Source organism: Phyllostomus hastatus, unplaced genomic scaffold (assembly GCF_019186645.2).
Source record: "Phyllostomus hastatus isolate PE091 unplaced genomic scaffold, TTU_PhHast_1.1 phas_scaffold_93, whole genome shotgun sequence".
NCBI classification, from domain to species: domain Eukaryota; kingdom Metazoa; phylum Chordata; class Mammalia; order Chiroptera; family Phyllostomidae; genus Phyllostomus; species Phyllostomus hastatus.
This window is the reverse complement of record NW_025334042.1, coordinates 7,083,848-7,106,525: the sequence shown is the minus strand read 5'-3', so window position 1 is coordinate 7,106,525 and position 22,678 is coordinate 7,083,848. Positions and strand designations below refer to the sequence as shown.

At 38.6% G+C, this 22,678-nt stretch overlaps 1 long non-coding RNA gene across 1 annotated transcript in view; it reads left to right on the top strand.

Moving 5' to 3' along the window:
- LOC123813119 overlaps nucleotides 1-15,721 on the top strand; it is a 46,536-nt gene extending 30,815 nt beyond the window's left edge. The window contains exons 4-5 of the long non-coding RNA XR_006784645.1: nucleotides 5,344-5,464; nucleotides 15,579-15,721. This is a non-coding gene — a long non-coding RNA (uncharacterized LOC123813119). The remainder of the gene's footprint in view (nucleotides 1-5,343; nucleotides 5,465-15,578) is intronic.
- Nucleotides 15,722-22,678: the final 6,957 nt, after the last annotated feature.

Below are 22,678 nucleotides of genomic sequence, written 5' to 3'. Positions count from 1 at the left end.
TAACTGGCCAAATAGTAGAGCCATTTACCAAGAAGAGGCACTAAATCACTCTCTGGGGGAAGAGTCGGGATCAGTATAGTTCTAGAAATCTCCCAGGTTATTCTGATAGCTAGCCCTGGTTGAGGAGAGCCAGCCTAGAGAAGTGGCATAGAGAATAGTAGTCAATCTTAATGACTAAAATTCTTTCTTTGGAGGTAGCTTGCCTTGTTTTACTCTTGTCATCAGGCAAATTGGTTTTCTCATCCATTAAAGGGAAACAGCAGCAGAACCCACCTCATAGTCTGCTGTAAGGTGTTAATCTTATAGAACATTTGGATATGGCCACACTACCATTTTTAGATCAGCCAGTTGAATAAGCCAGGTGCTTGCCCTGCCCTTTGTTTGATGTGTTCAGCTCCTCTTTTCCACACAGCGATGTCCTCTATTCTCTTCAGAGATAGCTTTCCTTGAGAACTTATGCCCCTACAACCACCAGCCCTGGCCAACCATCTGGGCCATTTCACCCACTTGTGTGGTCATAGAACTTAACCTGTCCCCTTACAGTTACTTATTTGTTTGTCTCCTGAACAAGGCTTGGAACACCTGGAGATAGTTGGCCTTGTCATATACAAATTTATATCCACAGAATACAATCTGACGTCATAGCCAGAAGCCTGGAGTGTATTTGTTGGATTTCATTGAATTTAGCAAAATTAAAATAATGATAACTTCAGGGAATGCATCTCACAAACTCTCTTGCTTAATTAATTATATGGTATTATATGAGTGCTGACACAGCAAGTTACACCCAAAGGATATAAAAAATTTACCCTAAATGGCTATTTAGGTCCAACTTTTAGCTTAAATCAGTCATGCCAAACATAACACCTTTCTTATCTACCTCTCACCTCTGCTTTCTTCCTGGCTAGTGTGGGGCCCATGCGTTTCTGAGGAACAGAGGAAAGAGGAAGGTGGTTGGGGAGGAAGAGATACACTCCTACAACTTTACGAAAACTTCATGTGCTGGAACAAACGTGCTCAGGCTGATTTGGTTCTTTCTAATCATGAGGACTGGTGTAGACGGGCCAAACACTAGTAGGCAAATACCAGTAATATCACAGGCATAGTGAATCACCCCAGAGCAACCTCTGTAATAGGACCCATGATTTTTACCATGTCCTCTATGGGAACAGAATGTTATCTCTTTTATGCTAATGTCTCCCCAGCCATCAACCTCCAGAAAGTATTCATGACATACTAGTCATGCATTTTATCTTTTTTATTTTTAGTTTTTATCATTTTTTATTGTTTTTCGAATACAGTTGTCTCCATTTTCCCACCACTACTTTCCCCGGCCCCACCTATCCCCACCTTCCACCCTCAATCCTACCCCCTTTGGCTTTGTCCATGGGTCATTTACATATGTTCCTTGATGGGCCTTCCCTTCTTCTCCCCATTATCCCTCTCCCCTGTCCCCTCTGGTCACTGTCAGTTTGGTTCTTTATTTTCACGTCTCTGGTTCTATTTTTCTCTCTTGTTTGTTTTGTTGATTAGCTTCCACTTATAGGTGAGATCATATGGTATTTGTCTTTCACCACCTGGCTTACTTCACTTATCATAATGCTCTCTAGTTCCATCCATGCTGTTGTGAAGGGTAGGAGCTCTTTCTTTCTTTCTGCTATATAGTATTCCATTGTGTAAATGTACCATAGTTTTTGAATCCACTCATTTACTAATGGACACCTAGGCAGCTTCCAGCACTTGGCTATTGTAAATTGCGCTGCTATGAACATTGGGGTGCATAGGTTCTTTTGAACTGGTGTTTCAGATATGTCCCCTACAGCAAGGGATATAAAGGAAAGAATAAACAAATGGGACTTCATCAAAATAAAAAGCTTCTGCATGGCTAAAGAAAACATAAGCAAAATGAAAAGGGAACCAACTGAATGGGAAAATATATTTGCTAATGACAGCTCAGACAAGGGTTTGATCTCCAAAATAAATAAAGAACTCACACGACTCTGCTTCCAGGAAGACAAACAACCCAATTAAAAAATGGGCAAAGGACCTGAACACACACTTCTCCAAGGAGGACATACAGAGGGCCCAGAGACATATGAAAGGAGGCTCAGCATCACTAGCCAACAGAGAGATGCAAATTAAAACCACAATGAGACACCACTTCTCACCACTCAGAATGGCCATAATTAATAAATCAACCAACAGCAAGTGCTGGTGAGTTTGTGGAGAAAAGGGAACCCTAGTCCATTGTCAGTGGGAATGCAGATGGGTGCAGCCACCGTGGAAAACAGTATGGAATTTCCTCAAAAAACTGCAAGTACAATTGCCTTTTGACCCAGCAATTCCACTGCTAAGAATCCTGAAACACTAAAATAATTTCAGAGTTTTATCTCACTCATACTAATGTTTCTGGAGCTTTTAAATCTCCAGAAACTATGCAGAAGGTGTTGGTCATGCATTTTAAACTAAAATCATTTAATAAAGGGTTTATATCCCTGAGGGTATAAAAACTTGAAAAGGACTTTCACTCTATTCTTTAACCTCCAGGCACATGAGCATAGCAGGAAGCACTTTGACATAGACAAGATGACAGTCTTTGGACCCAAACAGACCAGTGTTGAAACCCTGACTAATTCACTTCTTAGTTCTGTGCTCCTTAAAATTAGTAATAATGATGATAATAATAACAATTAATACTTACTTACATGTTTACTACATGCCAGACTCTGTCCTATGTGCTCTCTATATAATAACATATTTTATTCTCAAGAAGAACAAAACTCACAGGGAAGACACTGCTATCATATTTTACAGTGAAGAAAACTGAGGCAAAAAAAAAGGCTTGATAACTGGTACAAGCTAGTAGCCGGCAGAGCCAAGTTTCAAACTCAGGCAGCACAGGACTTAAACCCATGTCGTCCAGCTCCAAACACCCATGCTTGTATCCACTGGATTCCCTGCCCCTACAGAGCTCAGAGGCCCATCATCTGACTCTCAGCATGTGAGTTGGCTTGACTGTGAAATGAGAATAAAGAGGCCTAAACCTCATTGGTCTGAAGAAGATGGTGGATTTATAATCCTAGATACCTAAGGGGCACCCAGATTAGGTCAAGTGTTTTTAGTTTTGAACTTGTAGACTCATATTACCAAAATTCTAAGAACATGCTAATAAAATGTTGAGGTTTCAGAATGCCCAAGAAGAGCAAATGTATGGGTGGAGAGGACAAAGTAGAAGCTTTAAAATTTACTTTTCAGAAACTCTAATTGATGTAGGAAACAAGCTCAGCCTATAAATCCAACTCTCTCAATACTTCTAAAAAAACAATGGCTTCTGTTATCAACAGAAGCCCACTAACAGGTGACACTCAGCAGAAGGTGACAATCAAAAGCTGTGAGAGCCCAGAGCGAGACCAGTTATTGAGACCTGGAGGAGCCAGGTAGAAAAGTCCTTGAAGGGTGATGGAAACATTTCCAGGAAGAGAATAGAGAAGAACAATGTAATGAGAGGAATTTGAAATGATCAAAGGCATCTAGGCATGAGAACTCACTTCACCCAGGGTTAGAGAAGGGTGAGCACTGAACAGCAGCAAGAATGAAGGAGACCTAGGAAGCTGGACTGGGAGAGGTTCTGATGGGCCTTGAATGCCACACTATGGAAAGTGTTCTTGATTCTGGGAGCCATTCAGAGTTTTTGAATGGAAAGAACATTACCAGGCCTGTGCTTTAGTAAGACAATTTGTCTAGTGCTGCATGTGGATTAAAGAGCATAGGTATCAGGGAGACTGTTATTAAGGTAGAATGTATAAAGGACCGTTGGGGTTTTTTATACTAATATATTAAAATGAAAAAAATAATAAAACAAAATGTATAGCAAAATACACCAATATATTAAAACCTTAAGAGAGAAGAGCAAGAAGTTATTTGTCACTAGATAAACAGTGGAAATAAATCATTACAACCTCTAAAAAAGATTAAAGTAAGAAATTGTAGTTGTGAGCAATACTGCCACATAAAATTTCAGAACTGTAAAAAAATGTAATTACGCACATATTTCCACCAGAGAATGGAACCCGAACACCGTGGATGGAGTAAGCAAAGAGGTAAACAAAGTATTCAAAGCTTAGGTGCTTTGCTCTTCACCAAGAAGAGCCAACATATTTTTCTTTGAATCGGCTCTCATATTCCCTTAAAGAGAACTTGATAGTATTGCGGGAAACTCAACTATTGAAGTCACAAAGAAAACATCAACACAATATGAGTAAACTTATATCAAAGTGACAAGTCATTGAACTTTTGACCCACACACCCAAAAAAGTGGAGTGACAGAATGTTTCAGAAGATCCAAGTCTGAATAATAGAAAATAGCACTTCTCCACCATACACATTTCACCTTGAAGGAATGGAAACTTGAGGGATTTAATGTGGTTGTCCACAGTGGTCACTGATGCTCTCGCATCACCCTAACCCCAATACCATTTCTTCAAGGTCCCTCTCAAGACCCACTTTGCTAAGTGACATGTCCCCTAATTGAATCTTTCTCCATATTATTCATTCTCAAGTATGCTTACAGGTAATTAGTCTAAGTATTTTTTCAAAGATGAACTTTTAACTACTCTTGAAATAATTTATGTGAACATAGTTTGTTTTGCCAATTTAACCATAAACATTTTTTAAAATGGGGGTGTTTGGGTATATTTCTATCATTTTTTCATCATACATAAGTGGCATGTAAAAATAAAAAACAACAGAACAATAACAATAATAACTAAGACTTTGTGAATGTCCACCATGTGTTCATCATTATTTCAGAGCTGTACACATATTAACCCCTTTAATCATCACAATTAAATGAGGTAGATACTGTTACTCCCCTCAGCTTATAGCTGAGGAAACTCAGTCACAGGAAGGTTAATCAGTAAGGTGTGGTCCCAGGCAGTCTTACACCAGCTGTGCTCCAATGTACACTTTAATTAATAAACTTTTCCCATGAATTCAAATTCCAAAAGGAAAACAGACTTGAAAATTTGAAGCCCTAGTTAGTAAATAGAGACAAGATTTGGGGTCAAGTGTGGTTGCCTTCTCAAAAGTTTGAGAAATAATCTTGCCATGGTGCCTGCAAGAGTTTTGGCCCACAGGGCCCCCTATGACATGGACACCAAGACAAATGTGGCATCCCAGACTTTTGCCCACACTGTGTTGCTCTATCTTAATGTGCTATCACTTACTGAGATCTGAAGATAAATGTGAGTAGGTACAGTGGTAGTGAGCAGAAGAAGCTTCCCAGACAGAAAACATTCCTACTCCTTACTGAAACAGTGAACTCACCTCTCACTTTCTGGTTAGCTAATGCTTGTGACAGGTGTAGCAAAGAGAGAAGAGGAACAGCTTCAATGGCCCCAGAGGAGTTCAGAGCAGAGAACAGAGCAGCATTCTTTGGAACCAAGTTCTCCCATAGATCACCACAGTAAGTACCTACCTTCTTTTGGGTCCTTCAAGCCAGCAGAGTACAACCCCCAGAAGCAGGGCTGACCCATATGTGCCACAGGTACTGTCTGCACTCTGCCCTGGCCTTTGAGGCTTTGTTTCTGCGTGGTCTTCTCACTGTGTTTGACTCCAATTTCTCCAATATATAGCTTTGCCTTGGCTTCTCTCCAACTCCCAGGTCTCAGAATACTCTCTTCTCTGCTTCTATCCTTCAGACTTTGTCCACTTGACCAGCTACCCACAGTCTCATGAAGGGAGAGTTCGACAATAGGTAATATCACATCAGAATACAAACTCTGCACCAACCTGCATCTTTACTCATTCCTATTTTTACGATATCCATCATGTATCATGCAGAAGGCTTACTCTGGGTATAATCAGGGGTAGGGAGAAGCTATGCATCTGAAGTCCTGTTTTGTAGGCCTTCAGTAATGACATGTGAAGTGTGCCATTGAGCCATTGTTCAACTGTTTACAGAGATGGCTACAGTTCTTCCAATTCTTGTGTGCGTGCTTCTTTGCAATGTAAATTTGCCACTCTTCCCATTAAGGTAAAAAGTCTACTTCCCCTCTCCTTGAATATAAGTTGGCCCCATTAACCAATAGTAAGCCACAGAAGGGACATCATATGACATTAAAGCCTTGGCCTCAGAAGGCCTTTCAGTTTCTGCTCTCAGGCTCTTGCTACCCTGAGAGCACCACGTAAGGAAGCCTGGGCCAGCCTCTGTGAGGATGACAGACCACTCACAGCCAACAGGCAGAACCAACCTCCAGATGTATGAGTGAGACCCTCCAGCCTCAGCTGGGCTGCCAGATGACTGCAGCCAGATCAGGGACCCAGGCAAACCCAGACAAAGAATTGCCATCCAAATTGCTAAGTCACAGCAATTTCTGAGCAGATGAATTATTGCTTTTTTAAAGCCGGTTTTGGCAAGGGTTGTTGTGAAGAAATAGTTAACTGATAAAAACTCCAAATACAAATTAAGAGAAGAAATTCAATGCCTCATATTATCATGATACAAACATATTATCTTCTTAACAGTCACCATTAAAGCTTTAATAGAGTCTAACTGCCCTTCCGCCATCACCATTACTGTTACTATTCACACACACGCACCACATTCTTCAATCTCTCACCTGCTTTGCTAATAGGCTCTTTTGGGCTTTTCATCTCTCAGTGTCCTTTGCTCTATTTCCAGCTCAGCCCTTTTAACTAGCCCCATTCCCATAGATTTAGATCCTCCTGTCTATGAAGTGCAGCAGTAATTGACTATGTGCCAGAAACCATTCATTACCACCATCTTATCGGTCAGATCAGGGTTATTCTGCTCATTTTATTTATATATAGAAAGCCGAGGTACAGTAGATCAAGTCTACTCAAAGTCTCAGAGAGAATAATAGGTGAGAGAGCTAAGATTTGAATCCAGGCAGGAAGGTTCGAATCCATGCCCTTAAATACACTGTGCTATCCTTAGAAATACATTCCCTAAGTGACCCCCAGGCACTCCAAACTTTTCTTATTTCAAACTGACTTCACTATTTTCTCTCATAAACCTAAATTTTCTCATATTCACCACTTTGATAAATGATTGCCATTTACAGACACACTCAAAGAAAAAACCTCCCCTTCACCTGATGAGCAACCATACCACATAGAATCCATGCTCTCTCCTCCACCTCACTATCCTTGCCTCCATCAGGGTATCTTTATTTTTATCTTAAACAATTGCAAATGGGCTTGTTGTTGGCCTTATTACCTGTGATTAGATGGGTCAATCACTCTCCTTCCTCTTTACTCTTTTTCTCTTCTTCCAAACCATGTCCTCATCACTATTAAGAAGGATATACTTTGTCAGCAGGTCATCTTACTTTGATGGGTGCATAAAATTAGCCACAGTGGTGAGATCATGATTATGTGTGATTGTTAATGGCTTGTGTAGAACGGTATGTTTGTAGGGATGAGTGTTACTTGAGGGTAGGGTAACCCAAGCCTCCCAGTTTGCCTTGGACTTAACTCTACGTTAGCACTAGAAATCCCATACCCCAGGAAACCACTCATCCCCAGGCAAACCAGGATGACTTGTTACCCTTCTTGAGGGAGATGTTTAACTAAGTGATTGCACATGTAAGGGGGTCTGTGCTAAGGTTCTTCCTCCACTGAAGCCAGCTGGAATTATGCCTTTTCTCTTCTTTTTGCAAACTAACCAGAAAGAGAGGTGGTCATACCTCCAATTTCATACACCCTCGTTTAAGTCAGCCTGCCAGCATCTTTTGAAACAAATGACCATCCCTTAGTTCTTAAAATATATTTTTATGTGGTTTCAACCTATCACACTCTCCTGGTTTTCCTCTAATCTTAATTTCTCTATCTCTTTTGAAGACTCCTCTTCCACCTCTCTTAATTCTGGAAAGCCATAAGTTTCTATGTTTGACCCTATAATTTTCACTAGCATCATCCACCTGATAGGTGACTTCATCTAGTGACTGTTCAAGTTCACAATCAAAGACATAGAGTCAAAAAGAGAAGATCAAAAAATGTCACCTATATTGTAATTTTAAATATAGTTATATTGAAGAACATGGTTGAGTCACAGAGCCACTGAACTTGTTAATATTTTGCTAACTAACCATTTAATCATAAGAATATTTGGACAACCATAGGCCTCTCCCAATGAAAACTAACTTATGAAAAACTCACAACATAGAAGATTATAAAATGATATTCTCTGAAGGCAGACATCTCCAAAAGATACAAACAATTAATGAACTATGAATACTGGGTTCTTTCTTTCTAACTGACTGATCGGGTATTTCAGTCCTGCTTCCCTGGGGAAGAGTGACTAAGGGAACAGTGAGAAGTCAGGAGTGTAACACTAGTGGAGCTTCCTCAGAGAAACACAGAGACTGGGGAATATGTGTTCCCCAATAACAAATATTATTTTATGCTCATGTTTTCTCATTATATCTCTAGCTTCAGCCTCTTCCTTGAGCTTCAGATGTCATCTGCCTACTCAGTTTTTCTGCTTGGAAATCTAATAATAGTCATTTTAAACTCAACATTTTGAAAAAGAACTCATTTTTTTATTTTTACTTTTTGTTCTCTTCACTTCTGTATCAGTTTTCTAAGTCTGCTAGGGTAGTATTGCTACCATAACAAAATACCACAGGCTGGTAGGCTTCAAGTACAGAAATTTATTTCTCACAGTTCTGGAGCTAGGAGTATAGTGTCAAGGTGCTGGCTTGGTCTTTCTGCTTGGCTTGTAGACAGCTTCCTTTTCATTGGATCCTTACCTGCCTTTTTTCTGGGCACTTGTATCCATACTGTCTCTTCTGATCGGGGCACTAATCATACTTGACTACAGCCTGATTTAACTTTAATTTAACCTTTATTACATTATTAAAGGCCTCATCTCCAAATAGGGTCACATTGGTGGTTAGGATTTCAACACAGGACAGGAGAATTTGGTCCTTAACAACTAACTCCTTTTGTAATATTCCCCCTTTCAGGAAATGACACCATCATTGACCAGTTGCTTAGACCAAAAGCTTAGGAATCATTTAGAATTCCTCCAAACTTCACATCCAACACATGAGCAAGTTATGTCAACTCTGGCAATTCCATGTCCTATCACCTCTTCTACTCATTTCAATTTCTACCACCTTCTTAAGCAATAGCCTCCTAATCAGTTTTCCTGCTCCCCTCCTTGCCCTGCCACTGTCTTTTTTCCACACATCTACTGGAGGCATCTTAAAAAATAAGTCAAACACCCTTGCTTCCCTGATTTGAACACTGAATGGCTCCTCACTACACTTAGAATAAAACCCATCTAGAGTTTATGACCTGCCATCAGCTAGCTGTCCCTGCTTACCTCCTTGTCCTTTTTGCATACCACTCTTCTCTATCATTCTTTTACCTCCTGTCACTTGGGCTCCTTGATATTCTTGAAGTAGGCAAAGCTTAACTTCTGTGTCACAACCATAGCATAGGTGGTTCTTGGCCTTCTGCCTGGAACTCTGTGGAACTGTTTTCCCTTTTAATTTCATGTATATTTCTGCTCCAATGGAACTTCCTTAACAGAGCTTTCCATGCCCTCTCTGTGCAAAGCATCCTCCACCCATGTGACTCTCACCTCCCCCACCCTCTATTATTTTCCCTCAAAGCAGTTAAAACTTCCTACAACTATAATGTATTTTTATTTGCCTACTTGTTTGTTGAGAGTCTTTTCTACTAGACCATGAGCTTCATAAGGTTTTTTTGTTTTTCTGGTGTGCTTCCAGCACTGAAAATGATCCTTGGCATGCCCCCCGCAAAAAAAGACACTCAAAAATATTAGTTGAATGAAAATAATGTGTGCAATCTAAACTGTTCTAATTTGAAAATTTGGTAATGACATTTTTTTCTTAAGCCCACCAGTGACTTCTTTTGCTTTCTGGGTAAAATTCAAGCATTTAGCGTGGTGTACAAGGCCCTGCTCCCTTCCAGTTCCACCTTGAGCTTCAGCTTTAATAACTTTTTTAAGGCCCGTAGCTGTGCTCATTCATATTGGCACCCTTGGACTCTAGAACAGTATCAGGCACAAAATGGTACAAAAAAACTGGCATGAAGGGGCAGGAATTATTATATAAACCAGGGAGTATAAAGTCTTGATTTTACATTTTACTATTTGGTTACTATGTTGATAAAATGATGATAATAAAATCAGCCTTATCTATCTCACAGGTTTATTGTTTTTGTTTTTCAAAAAATCAAATTCATTTAATAGGTATAAACTACCTACTATGTGTTTGGCACTGTTCCACCATTGCACGTACTGGGAATACATTAGTGAGTAAAACACAAAAATTGCAGCCTTCCTGCAATTCATGCTCTGTTAAATGTAAGGTGCTTAGTTAAGTGAACACACACAGAGGGAATAAGTGCAATAGCCAGAACTAAACCAGGAAAAGAGGATGAAGAGTACTGATGTGATACATGTGCACATTTTATGTTTGGTGGTCATGGAAATCCTCACAGTGGTGATGACATCTGAAGAGAGACTTGAAGGCACTGAGTGGAAGGACCCACATGGCTCTTTGGGAGAAGAACAGTCCAGTAGGAGGGTCCAAGTGCAAAGGCCCTGAGGCAAGATCATGTTCACAGTGTTAATGGCATAAGCTGAGCCATAAAATAAGTTCCAGTAAATTTAAAAGGTTTCAGATCATACAAAATATGCTCTCAGACCACAGTTGAGTTAAATTAGAATAAATTTAATAAATATATATAACAAAAAGCATCTCTAAATAATCCCCAAGTATTTGGAAACTAAATAATATCTCTAAGCAACCCATAAATCAAATAAATCAAAAGAGAACTTAGAAAATATTTTTAAATGAATGAATTTGAAAACACATAATACCAAGGTTTGTATGATGCAGCTAAATTTATGACACTAAAACACCCACATTAAAAAAAGTTTGAAATTAATTACCTCAGCTTCTACCTTAGTGAACTAGAAAAAAGAAAAGCAGCAAAGTAAGGAGGAGAAAGTATATGATACAGATCAGAATAGAAAATAATGAAACAGAAAACAAAAATAATTTTAAAAAATTAATTTAAAATACTAATTCAAAAATTAATTTTAAAATAAAAAATGTGTTCTTGAGAAAATCAATAAAACCGGTAAACTTTCATGAGAGATATCAGAAAAAGAAATAAGACACAAACAACCAAAATCAAGAATGAGAGAAGTAGCACTATAAATCCTAATATTAAGGGTAAAATAAAGAGGTGTTATGTATTTTGTGCCACTAAATTCAAAAAACTTGATGAAATTTATACATGTTTTAAATAGCATGAGCTACTTACTATACCTCATTCATGAAGGAATAAATAGATGTTGAATAGCCCTGTATCTATTAAGGAGTTAAAACTACTTTTTAAATGCAATGTATTTTCATTCAACTTTTAAATGCAATTATTTAAAAAGTTGAATGAAAATCCTTTTCACAAAGAAAATCCTGGAACCAGATGATTTCACTGGTGAATTCTACCAAATGTTTAAGCAAGATATGGTACCTCATAAACAAACTTGCTTCTAGAAAATTGAAGAGGAGGAGATATTTCCCAATTTATTCTATGAGGTTAGCATTACTCTAATACCAAAACCAGGCAAAGGTAGTAATGAAAACTGAAAACCAACATACCCTCTGAGCACATTTTTAACAAAACTTTAGCAAGTTCCATGTGACGACAATATGAAAAAAGGATAGCAGGCCAGGCCCAAGTGGAGTTAATTGCATGAGTGCAAGTGGGAAAAGGAAAGAGACTGGTGTGGGTAGACGGAGTGAGCTGGGACAGTGAAAGAAGATCTGTGTAAAGTAAAGGAGGTCAGAACAGGAGTCAGTTCCAGATTGTTTGACTTCATTGGTTCAAATGATCCTAAACCAAATGGGCAATACTAATGGTGAGAATTTTAAGCCACGAGAAGCAGGCAGGGGAGATTTGCAGGGAGAGGAAACACCACAGGTTGTCATCATCATTGGAAGGACTTGGATTTTCTTTCTTTTTTTTTTAAGATTTTATTTATTTATTTTTTAGAGAGGGAAGGGAGGGAGAAAGAGAGAGAGAGAGAGAGAAACATCAACGTGCGCTTGCTGGGGGCCGTGGTCTGCAACCCAGGCATGTGCCCTGACTGGGAATCGAACCTGCAACACTTTGGTTTGCAACTCACGCTCAATCCACTGAGCTACGCCAGCCAGGAGGACTTGGACTTTCAATCTCAGTGAGAAACTGGGGAAACCCTTACAGGGTTTCAAACACAGGATTGTGATTATTTGACTGTGTTTTAACAATGTATTTTGTCGAGAACGTATTTTATTAGAATAATGTTGGAATCAGGAAGGCTAAATAATAATATGTAAATCAAAGTATTTTATAAATTATCGAGTAAAACATTAATATTTAATCAAATAGTGCAATAACTTAGTCACTTCTTAGTGCACCATTTCTGACAAGTTACACATACTTCTCACAAATAAAAGTCTTTTGATAAACTACATTTTGGTGGGGAGGGTTCTCAGAGGAATGTGGAAATCCTTGCTTGGTCATGAGCAATTCCTGAATTACAAAGGATTTCACCGACAATTTTATTGTATGACCCTAAGTTTTATTGTCAGAAACAAAATGTCATGCTGAATGGTGGGAACCTAGAATGATAAGGAATATTAATTCCTTAATGTGATGAGCTAAGTTCTGACTTGACTGTGATGCCAGAAATACACACTCTAACATTCCCAGAGAGCCCGTCTCCCTGGAACCAGCCACCTGCAGTCAGCGCTCTCCTCACTAACGGCGTCAGCGACCTCTTGCACAGTTTAATTCCTACTTGTGCCAGAGTAAACCAGAAGAAGCTGCGTCCACTACTAGGTGCAACAGAGAAGTTCTCAGGGCCTAAACATGTTGAAAATGATGTTCATCTACAATGGCCAGCAATAACTTAAAATATTGCAGAGAGTGGAGAACCAGAAAGATGGAGAAAGAAGAGTCATGGCCAGAACCGGGTAAATGAAATCAAGGATCGAATCCAAGATGTGAAGCACCAGAGGGTAACGAGCTCACGCCCAGGAGGGTTAGAATCAGGGTTGTGTTTACGAACATGGTTGTGGATACAAAATATGCAAAGGAGTTTTCTTTTACAAAGAATTTTGAATGTGCTTAGGGGTGGGATGGCCATTTGTACTGAGTGCTTTAAAAACATGCATAATCCAACACATGCCTAATTTAGTGTTCTAGATCAAAATTTAATTTTTTAACACTTCTAAAAGAACAATGCAATGGTGAGGGTGTTTGCAAGTGGACGGGGAAGATTTTTTTTGGCAGAAGTAAATACCATGTAGTCAGTTGTGCTGACATGTAAATGTTTTTCACAGGTAGAGTTTGCGGTTTCTGTGTAGCACACAGGCCTTCCACCTGGGAAAGTCCAGCTTGGCGGTGACATTTCACTCCCGCTCACAAAGTTACCTATTGGCCACCATGTGCCTTAGAGTGATGTTTTCTACAGCTGAGCATTATTTGGAAAACAAGAGTGATGAGCCAACTAAACCACACATGTCATAATGAAATCGCGGGAGGAAATTGCTATCTACAAAATGCACACACACACACGCACACACATGGACAACCAGTTTTTAATATTTTTGAGTTTCGCCAAGTTTTGTTAAACAGCTTCAGAATGCTTAAAGCATATCAAAAATCTCTAAGGAATTTTTGTTTCAGTATTTTTTCTATAGAAATCTTCTCCTTTATTCATTTTCACATTTATCCACTAAATATGTTTTGAAGTCTATCCACGATACTTGGCACTCAGTTCATAACAATGAAAAGCCTAGGCCCCTGCACTGAGGACTTCAGTTCACTGACAGATGGAAGCATATGCAAGTAGCTACAATCCACAGCTGATCTGAGAGGTATAAATAAAGTACTTACGGGTAAAGAGAAAAAAGTGACTGCAAGTAACTTTTGAAGATGAACAGAGAACATTACCTGTGCCCTGGATCTTGACAGACTGGAAGTAATTTATGACGGGGAGAAGCAGAAAGAGTGGCATTTCAGGCAGAAGGAATAAAGCTCAGAGGCATAAAAAAGCACATTAAACCTTATAAACCATACTGAGGAAGTCTACCTTCTGGTACTCTTAGTATCTACCACCTAGCCAATAATTAACGTTAGCCTGTTGACCAAGTAGTTGTAGTTATTTCTGCTTATTATGACATTCTGCTGGTGATAATAATGATGACAAAATAGGATCTTGCTATGGAACTTGACCAAAGTGTCCATGTGCTTCTGCTGAGGGTTATTCCCCATGTTAACCAGCCTGCTTGCATCTTCCATCTCTAAACTGTCAATATGCAGTGTATATTGCACAACCATGTATGATGGCTGGTTGTTGAGCTTGAAAGATTTTAAAAAGGTGTTTTCTTTGACTATTACAAAGATAGTAGTTCTTCTGAAATAAATTTATATATTCAAAATAACTCCCATCAAAATTTCAGTGATAGCACACACACACACTTGACTAAATTGTTGTAAAATAAAGCAGGAACATAAAGATGAGAAAATAAGACAGAACAAAAACCAAGATTGAACTAATTCTATCAGATGTAACCTATTATAATATGTTCTATAGCCTGTGAAATAAAATAATTTATTCCTAGGCTAAAAATAAATGTATTGTGTAGCCCAGAACTAGAACCTATTCCACAGAGCACTATGGCATTCAATCAAGGAGATCCACCAGTCAGTGAGAAAGCAAAGGCTTGTTTCATCGGTAAGTGCTGTCTGAGTGAGCAGTTAGCAATGTGGGAAAAATCTGTTTAGAACCTTATTTCATTTCACACACCAGAATACGTTTCAGATAAATTAAGAAAGCAAACATGAAAAACCAAACAATAGAAAATGGTGGGGGAAAAAGTAAACCGCACATCAAATGTGTAGAAGCAAAAGGATTTACTAAGCTTAGAAACTGTAAGAGATATAAGGCAGAAAATTAAAGATTACACTACATGAAAATATAAAACTTGAATACATGAACTCTGAAAATCATGAGACTAGAACCAAATTGTGGAAATGTCTGCAGAAAATACTAAAAACATTTAGTATTTAATAAAAATACAAAAATATCTCTGCTGTATTACGAGCTTGTATTACTTGACCAAAAACTCCACAGAAAAAAAAGGAGGGAAATAAAATTAAAAAAAAAACTAAAAACAAGGGAAATTAAAAATAACTATTGATTATAACTAATAATTATCACACAATAATTATCAGTAATGGAGACACAAAATAAAATAGCACTGAACATTGTTTTGCAGACATTCATAGTATTTTTCTAGCTAATAATATTCAGTGCAGATACACAGACGATACAATGGAGAATCTTTGTGTCTGGATAATGGGGCTGTCATTACTTTTCTCAACTTGATTTTTAAAAAATGTCTTTAATGATGATTTATTACTTCTATCATTGAAAAAGCTGACAATACCTATCTATAGTAATTAAGAAGAATATCTTCCCCAAAACTGCAGAAAATTTATAATCCTGTACTCTGGGCCAACAGGCATTGGAATCCCACCACCTGTTGTTAAAGTCTGCTCGAGCAATAGAATCTCTCAGCAAAGAAGAGTGGTCTGCACCCATCAGCATCTGCTGAGACAGCAGAGGAGAGCAGTATCAATGGTCTATCAGTTTGGAATGCTGACTAACAAAGTAGGTGTTGTTAAACAGCCATCGTGAGTCAAAGCTAGAATTATTTTTTACAGAAAAGAACATGCAAATAACTGAAATGTGTATTTCCAGCAGAGATGCATGCTGCAGAATTCTAGGCAATGTGATTGAAGAGACAGTGTGACTGAATTACCAGGAACTTGGCCTATAGGGGAATCCTGCGTATGCTGCATGTTTCAGAAAATGTTTTCATCTATTTCTCTTTTCTTTAGAAAGGAAGTTTGTGGAAGCATTTAAGTTTATTTCAATATAGTTTTAAGTACTTCTAAAATAACTCCAACTCCACACAATTTGTTGGTGTTGGTCATGCTAGTGGGAGGTGTGTTGCAGGGGTGATCCCTGACAGCTCACTGGAATCTATGCAAACAGGTGGATATAATGCTACATGGTAAGTACAACAGGCTGATGGGACAGAAGGCCACGAAGTTCACCATGAAGAGTCACAAAAGACTCCACATGCTAGTTCATTCCTTGGACTAAGAACCATTAACTTTTTCTTTATCCTTCTAGCTTATATATAACATAATATTTAAGAAATAAAATCAAAGTCCTTCTTTTGCAATTAGTTCACAAAATTGTTGAGCCAGCTACACTGAATAAATTTACATCACTCTCTTTGCAAAATCTTATTAAAGACTACTGTCTTATAAAGATGTTTATAGAATATATGACCATCGGGATCAGGTCACTAAAACTTTTACTGTTATAAGTGGAAAGTATGGGGATGAGAGAAGCTAGCCTTCTGGTACCTAATCTGACTACTCAAGTCAGCCCTGTAAGACTGAAACAAACCTACCTTCCCCAGCTCCTCTCCACCTGATGGGACACACACAGGACTCTCAGGACTATGGATCCCTGTGCATCAGCTGCTGGTCTTTTTCCTCTACTGGCCATGGGACTTTTCAGCTTAGGAGTGTGGTTGTCATGTGGTCCTGGACAGAGTGAGAGCAGGACCTGGCCACACGGTGCTTGTATATTGTTTTCCCTTCTTTCCTCAAAGGTGGGAAAGGGACTTTAGGAATGGAGGCAATAAAAAATAAGAGTGAAACTAATTTAAACTAAGTTGTAAGAGGGTTTTTCATTTGTTATATTCTTTCTGTATCTAACTCAGGGTTAAGAGAGACCACAAAAATTTTCCAACAAAGCTAAAGGAGAATCAACAAAACACACACAAAAAATCAGAACAAATAAGAGTTTATTAAGTGCTTGATATAAAATAAATAAATGAAAATCAACAACTTTCCTGAATAGTACCATCAACCAGGTAAAACACAAAAGAAGAAATATCCTATTTTCTGGAAATAGGAGTGTATAGAAAACCTATAAGAAGGTTATGTAATGAGATAACGATCAGAAACATTCTATAACATTATCAATCCATAAATTATTTAATGTAGAATGCAGTTTCAATTACATTATTTTGTTTTTTAAAAAAAACTAGATAAAAGTGGTAAATTAATATAAAAATAACTGTAAGCGATTGTCTGAAAATTTTTATATGAAAGGAAATTGAGCAAGGCAGGGTGAGATACTATTATATAGCTATTAGAACTGTCTACAGAGTTCCTGTGATCAGACTGGTGTGACACTGCTAAAGGGAGTGACAAATCGGTAGCATCCAAAAAAAAAAGATTCAAGTATTTATATTAATTTGATAAATGACAAATTAACATTTTCAATTTACTGGGAAAAATTCAGACTATTTAATAAATTTTGTTATGATTGTTAATTCAGCTAGACGAAAACAAGGTTTAATTGTTTAATCTCTACCTCACAAGTCTCACAAGTAAATACAAAAATTTATACATATGTAATATATTCACACATCACAACATGTATATATGTGTATATATGTATAAAGTATTTATGTATTTAATTTATTTTTTCATATGCATGTTAGACTTTTCTCGTCAGTATTATGAATCTATTTCTTGCTAGTTTAGTAGACCTTGAATATAGCAATTTATTTAACTAATATTTTGGTGAATGTAGGGCTTGATTACAATTTTTAAAGAATGCATTCATAGAAGCACAATTCTAGGAAAAATGAGTATTTGTTTTAAAGATTTTATTTATTTATTTTTAGAGAGGAGGAAGTGGGGAGAAAGAGAGGTTGAAAAAAATCAATGTGTGGTTGCTTCTCACACGCCCCCTACTGGGGATCTGGCCTGCAACCCAGGCATGTGCCCTGACTGGGAATCGAACCAGCAAACTTTTGCTTCATAGCCTGGTGCTCAATCCACTGAGCCACAGCAGCCTGGGTGAAAAATGAGTATTTAAAATATTAGTAGCTACTGTTAAATCCTTGGCACAAAAGTCTAGAAAAAATTTTCATGTGGTTTACTTTTATAGGGATTATTTCAGTTAATTCATAGGTGTCTTAATCTGCCCACCATTGCACTTGTCATGATAGCGAGTATTAATTGAGCACTTGCTTTCCTCCTGACAGTGAACTAAGTAAGGACTGGGACAGGAAGTGTGGGGAGGATCAAGTGATACCATAGAAAGTCCTTACCCTTAGGGCTGTTCAAAAAAGGAAAAGAATAAAGGAAAATAGAAATATTTAAGTACCAAATTGAATGATAATGTCTATTAATATGTGATTTTAAAAAATCAGATAAAATAGATTAAAGTTTTTAAGAGATAAAATTGGCTATTTTTTGCAAATATAGTCCCCCCAAATAATTATGACTCCAAACCCATTTGGATGTTAATATTTATGATTATTACTGTTAACAATGTCCATGAGAATTGACTGAGTGAAATAAATTCTTCTACACTGTCAGAAAAGTTCAAAACACATGAATGATCCAGAGACACAGCTAATGAAAAGGGAGGGAAAGATGTACCCAAGACTTACTGACCATGTACCATGTGCCAGGTGCTTTAGTTACAGTCTCCTTGTTACTTCTGGCAAGACTTGGAAGGGGGACACTTTGTCAGCAATTCTCTGAAATGAGGGACAATTTTAAAGACAGAAGATTAAAACAGAAAACCTGGCATCTAGAAAGCCCCGACAACCTGCCTGTTACTGTGCTGGACTCTTGAAGCACACTGCTTCTGTTTCATACACACTTGATACTCTAAGAGGAGCTCAAAGATGCCTTCTAACTACATCCCAAAACAGGAAGTACCAAGAACAGAATGAGTCTTCAGGATACAGTCCTAATGGGTAGAAGTTTTCATTTGAGGAGCAGAGGTTAAAGGTGCATGAGAATGGCCTTGGCTGACAGAAGTCACCTCACATAGAATTGCCTAGGAGGTTAGCCTACCACCATCACCACTACCAGCTGCCTCCACAGCGCCCCAGGTGCCAATGGCTGACTCAGGTGGACTGCAAAGGTCAGTCTGCCTCAAAGCATGATAATTCTGCTGTATTGTTTACATCCAGAGTCCCAACTGGTTAGGCCAAGACTTACTTTTCCTGCAACTATATCCTTGATGAAAATCTGCCCATTCCTGTGTCGCCTCCCTCTCTCCATTAGAGGGTTTTCCTGAAGAGCACTCCTGCAGGGAGTCGCTTATTCTGAACCCAACCTAAGACAAAGGGGATTTGAGATTCTGGTCCTATTTCTGTTTATCACACCTAACAATTTCTACTCTTTACAAAGACTCTTCAAGGTGACTATTATTATTCCCATTTTAATATCTGGTACATTAAGATTGGAACACTAAGCCAGCTTCAACAAAAGGCAGATTCCAGAGAGAACAGAAGTCAACTGCTTGAATATCAATAGTTTCCCAAAAGGAACTGCCAAAAGCTGCCTTTGCCAGGGAGGGATTTGACTATGTCACTCTAGGGCCATCCATTCTAACTTTCCACAAAGTTACCCCTTCAGAGAAGAGTCATACCTGAGAGGACACAAGTGGTATACTTTTCAATCTTTGTGAAAGTCATTATTCTACATCTTTAATAGTAATGTCACTCATCTTGGTACCTGGCATGTGAAACATACTAAATAAATACTTTTTAAAAATACTATGTCTAAGGACTCCAGGATCTAAATAGGGGAGTGATTTTTCTAAGCTTGGAGCCTGTTATTTGCTTTTTCCCAGAATAGAATGCATATCTCTGCCATGAGCCTTTTGACCTGAATGCTGATAATGTTTTGCTACCTCATCTTTCAATTGGATGGGCTAGGATCAACAACAGATTCATAAATATACCAAACTCTGAATGGGTTGGAAATTTCTGGGCCACCCTTCTGGCCTTGAGGTAAGCCTTCATATGACTGATAAGAATGACAAAGGGACAACTATGTCAAACTTGACCAAGTGGAAAAAACTGAATTGAACACAGAGTATAATCTTCAAAGTTTAGATTATGTTGTGCTATGGTCCACTGGCTGCCATTAATGAATGTGTTCACCTATTAACATTGACAACTTAATCTGGTCTTCTCTCCAGCAAGCTACCAAATTAGACCCCACTGTTTGAATTTCATAAGTCTCAGTGACCTCCTGAAGGACTGCCTCTATGTCAAACTTAGTATCTGGAGCCCTGTGGTCTGGAGAGAAGAAATGAAGGGTGGAGACTTGGAGGAGCAGTCTATTACCGGTGGAGCCGAGTGTCTTTAGAGATGACCCATCACTCCACCCCAGCACCTCCAGGACTGGCTTTCAGCACATCCTGCTTTCCACCAATGAACTGCAGATTTAGAAATGTAGTGGAACACTGAAAACAATGGCTTCCTGAGGCTTTTGAAAATTCCTAATGGCACTATGTTCTTAAGGTAGTGACTTTGTGTTCAACTGCTTCAACATCTCAAATTTCTGAGACTTTGACACATGCCTATTATGCTTTTAATCCAAGAACATGTGTATTTTCCCCATTCAAGTTATTTCCTTACAAATGTCACCATGGAGTAGGGATGTCAGTGGTAGAAGTAATTATATCAGCACAAAAGTGTCAATTTTTTCTTCCAATGCTGGAAGGCAGAGACAAGAATGAGCCACAGCATCAGTCTAAGAGACACAAGACTTATAACGACAGGTTTTTAAAGCTCATAGTAGAAAATGAAGAGGAGGAACTGGCATAGCAGGTGAATGCATTTGGGGCATATTATAGAATGAAGCAAGAATAAATCACTTATGTCTGTCAAAACAGATGAATATGGAAATAGTTCAATCCTCATGGCCAATGTAATCATAATTTTTGTTTCTCCCACATGTTTCAAGCCTGTTTTTCTTTAAAATTTTTGTATTGTTGTTCAATTACAGTTGTCCCAATTTCCTCCCATTACTCTCCCCTGCTCTACCCACCCCCACCTCCCACATTCAATCCTCCCCCACGTTGTCTTTGTCCATGGGGTCCTTTATATATGTTCCTTGACTTGACCCTTCCCCTTCTTTCCCCCGTTATTCCCCTCCCCCTTCCCCTCTGGTCACTGTCAGTTGTTCTTTATTTCACTGTCTTTGGTTTGATTTTGCTTGCTTGTTTGTTTTGTTGATCAGGTTCCACTTATAGGTGAGATCATATGGTATTTTTCTCTCACCGCCTGGCTTATTTCACTTAGCATAATGCTCTCCAGTTCCATCAAGCCTATGTTTACACACACACACACACACACACACACAGAGGAGGGTCCCAAATGACTAATGTTAAAAGAATAATACAGGAAATAATGTTAATACCATTTAATAAATTCCAGTTTCTCTAGTCAACTTATACACCAGCATTGCACACATGAATCCTGCCTGCATCAGAATCACTTGGGAGCTCCTTAAAATACAAAAGCAAGCAGTCAAATACCTGTTTAATCATAAAGGAATCTTCATATAAAATCATCACTCCCAATCATCTAGCTTCACACTGAAGTGAAAATGGTGATTTTTGCTCTCAGCAACAAGGCCTGGAAAGACATGAGCTTAGAGAACAGTATTTTAAGAACCTTTGTTGACTTTCTTCCTGCCTCTTTTGACTCTTTAGACTCTTTTCTACATATCAGCTGGCAAGTCTGCAGATGCACGTCTCTGATTCCAGAAAAGACCCTCTGAGCATGCTCTTGATGAGCTGCCTACTCATTTGCTTTTTTTCCTCCCCATTTCCAGACACCAGGCAAGAGAGCTTAAACCTCAGTGGGGTCTCTTGGTGCTCAATACAGAGTGAGAAACCCAAGGAGCAAAACTGGAGGTTGTGTCTGGAAGGTGCCAAAGCTCTGGAGCTCCTCTCCGGTGAGGTCATGGGGTAACTTTATGGGGATTTTGTCATTTCTTATTTTTCTTTGAAATGGCATAGAAAAGTAGAGTGCCCGGAGATAAAGGAACTGTGGAATGCTAGAAACAAGTACAATACTGACTACAGATTTGGGACTGGCAACTTCCCTCCTCCACCCCCATTTCTGTTGCTGGATGGCTCTTCATCACACACACCGTACAGAAACCTCCAGGAGTGCTTTTGAATCTGAGCCCTGGAGCTTGCCCAGCTATGCTTCCAAAGTTTTTGCAGATGGCCAAGCACACACCCCCTCCATTTATTGCCCACTATTCAACTTGAGCAGCTTTATCTGTTTCACATACTCACTTTCTATTTCAGGTTCTCTTTAAGAGGTTCCACTGCACACACTTGGTTCAGGTTTTGAAAACCATTTATGTTTCAGGAGTCACAGTTCTACTCTAAGAGACAGTGCCAGCCCCCTGCCATGTTTATTGTGTGACTTTAAACTGGAGCACTGTTTTTTAAGGTATGAAGTCTTCTCACAAAATGGAGATGTGCTTTCCTCCTTGCAGGATAAATGTGACAGTAAACAATAGAAAGGCTAAAGGCACTCAGAGATAAACACTGAATATTACAAGTGTGATAACCACACATCGATAGAGTATTTCAGATTGTGGTTTCACGCTGCAAGGAGATACAAATCCCATTAGCTTAGCTGACTAATCTATCCCTTCAGTAAAAGTGGTTCTTAAATTTTTCTTGTACAAAGAGGTGAAA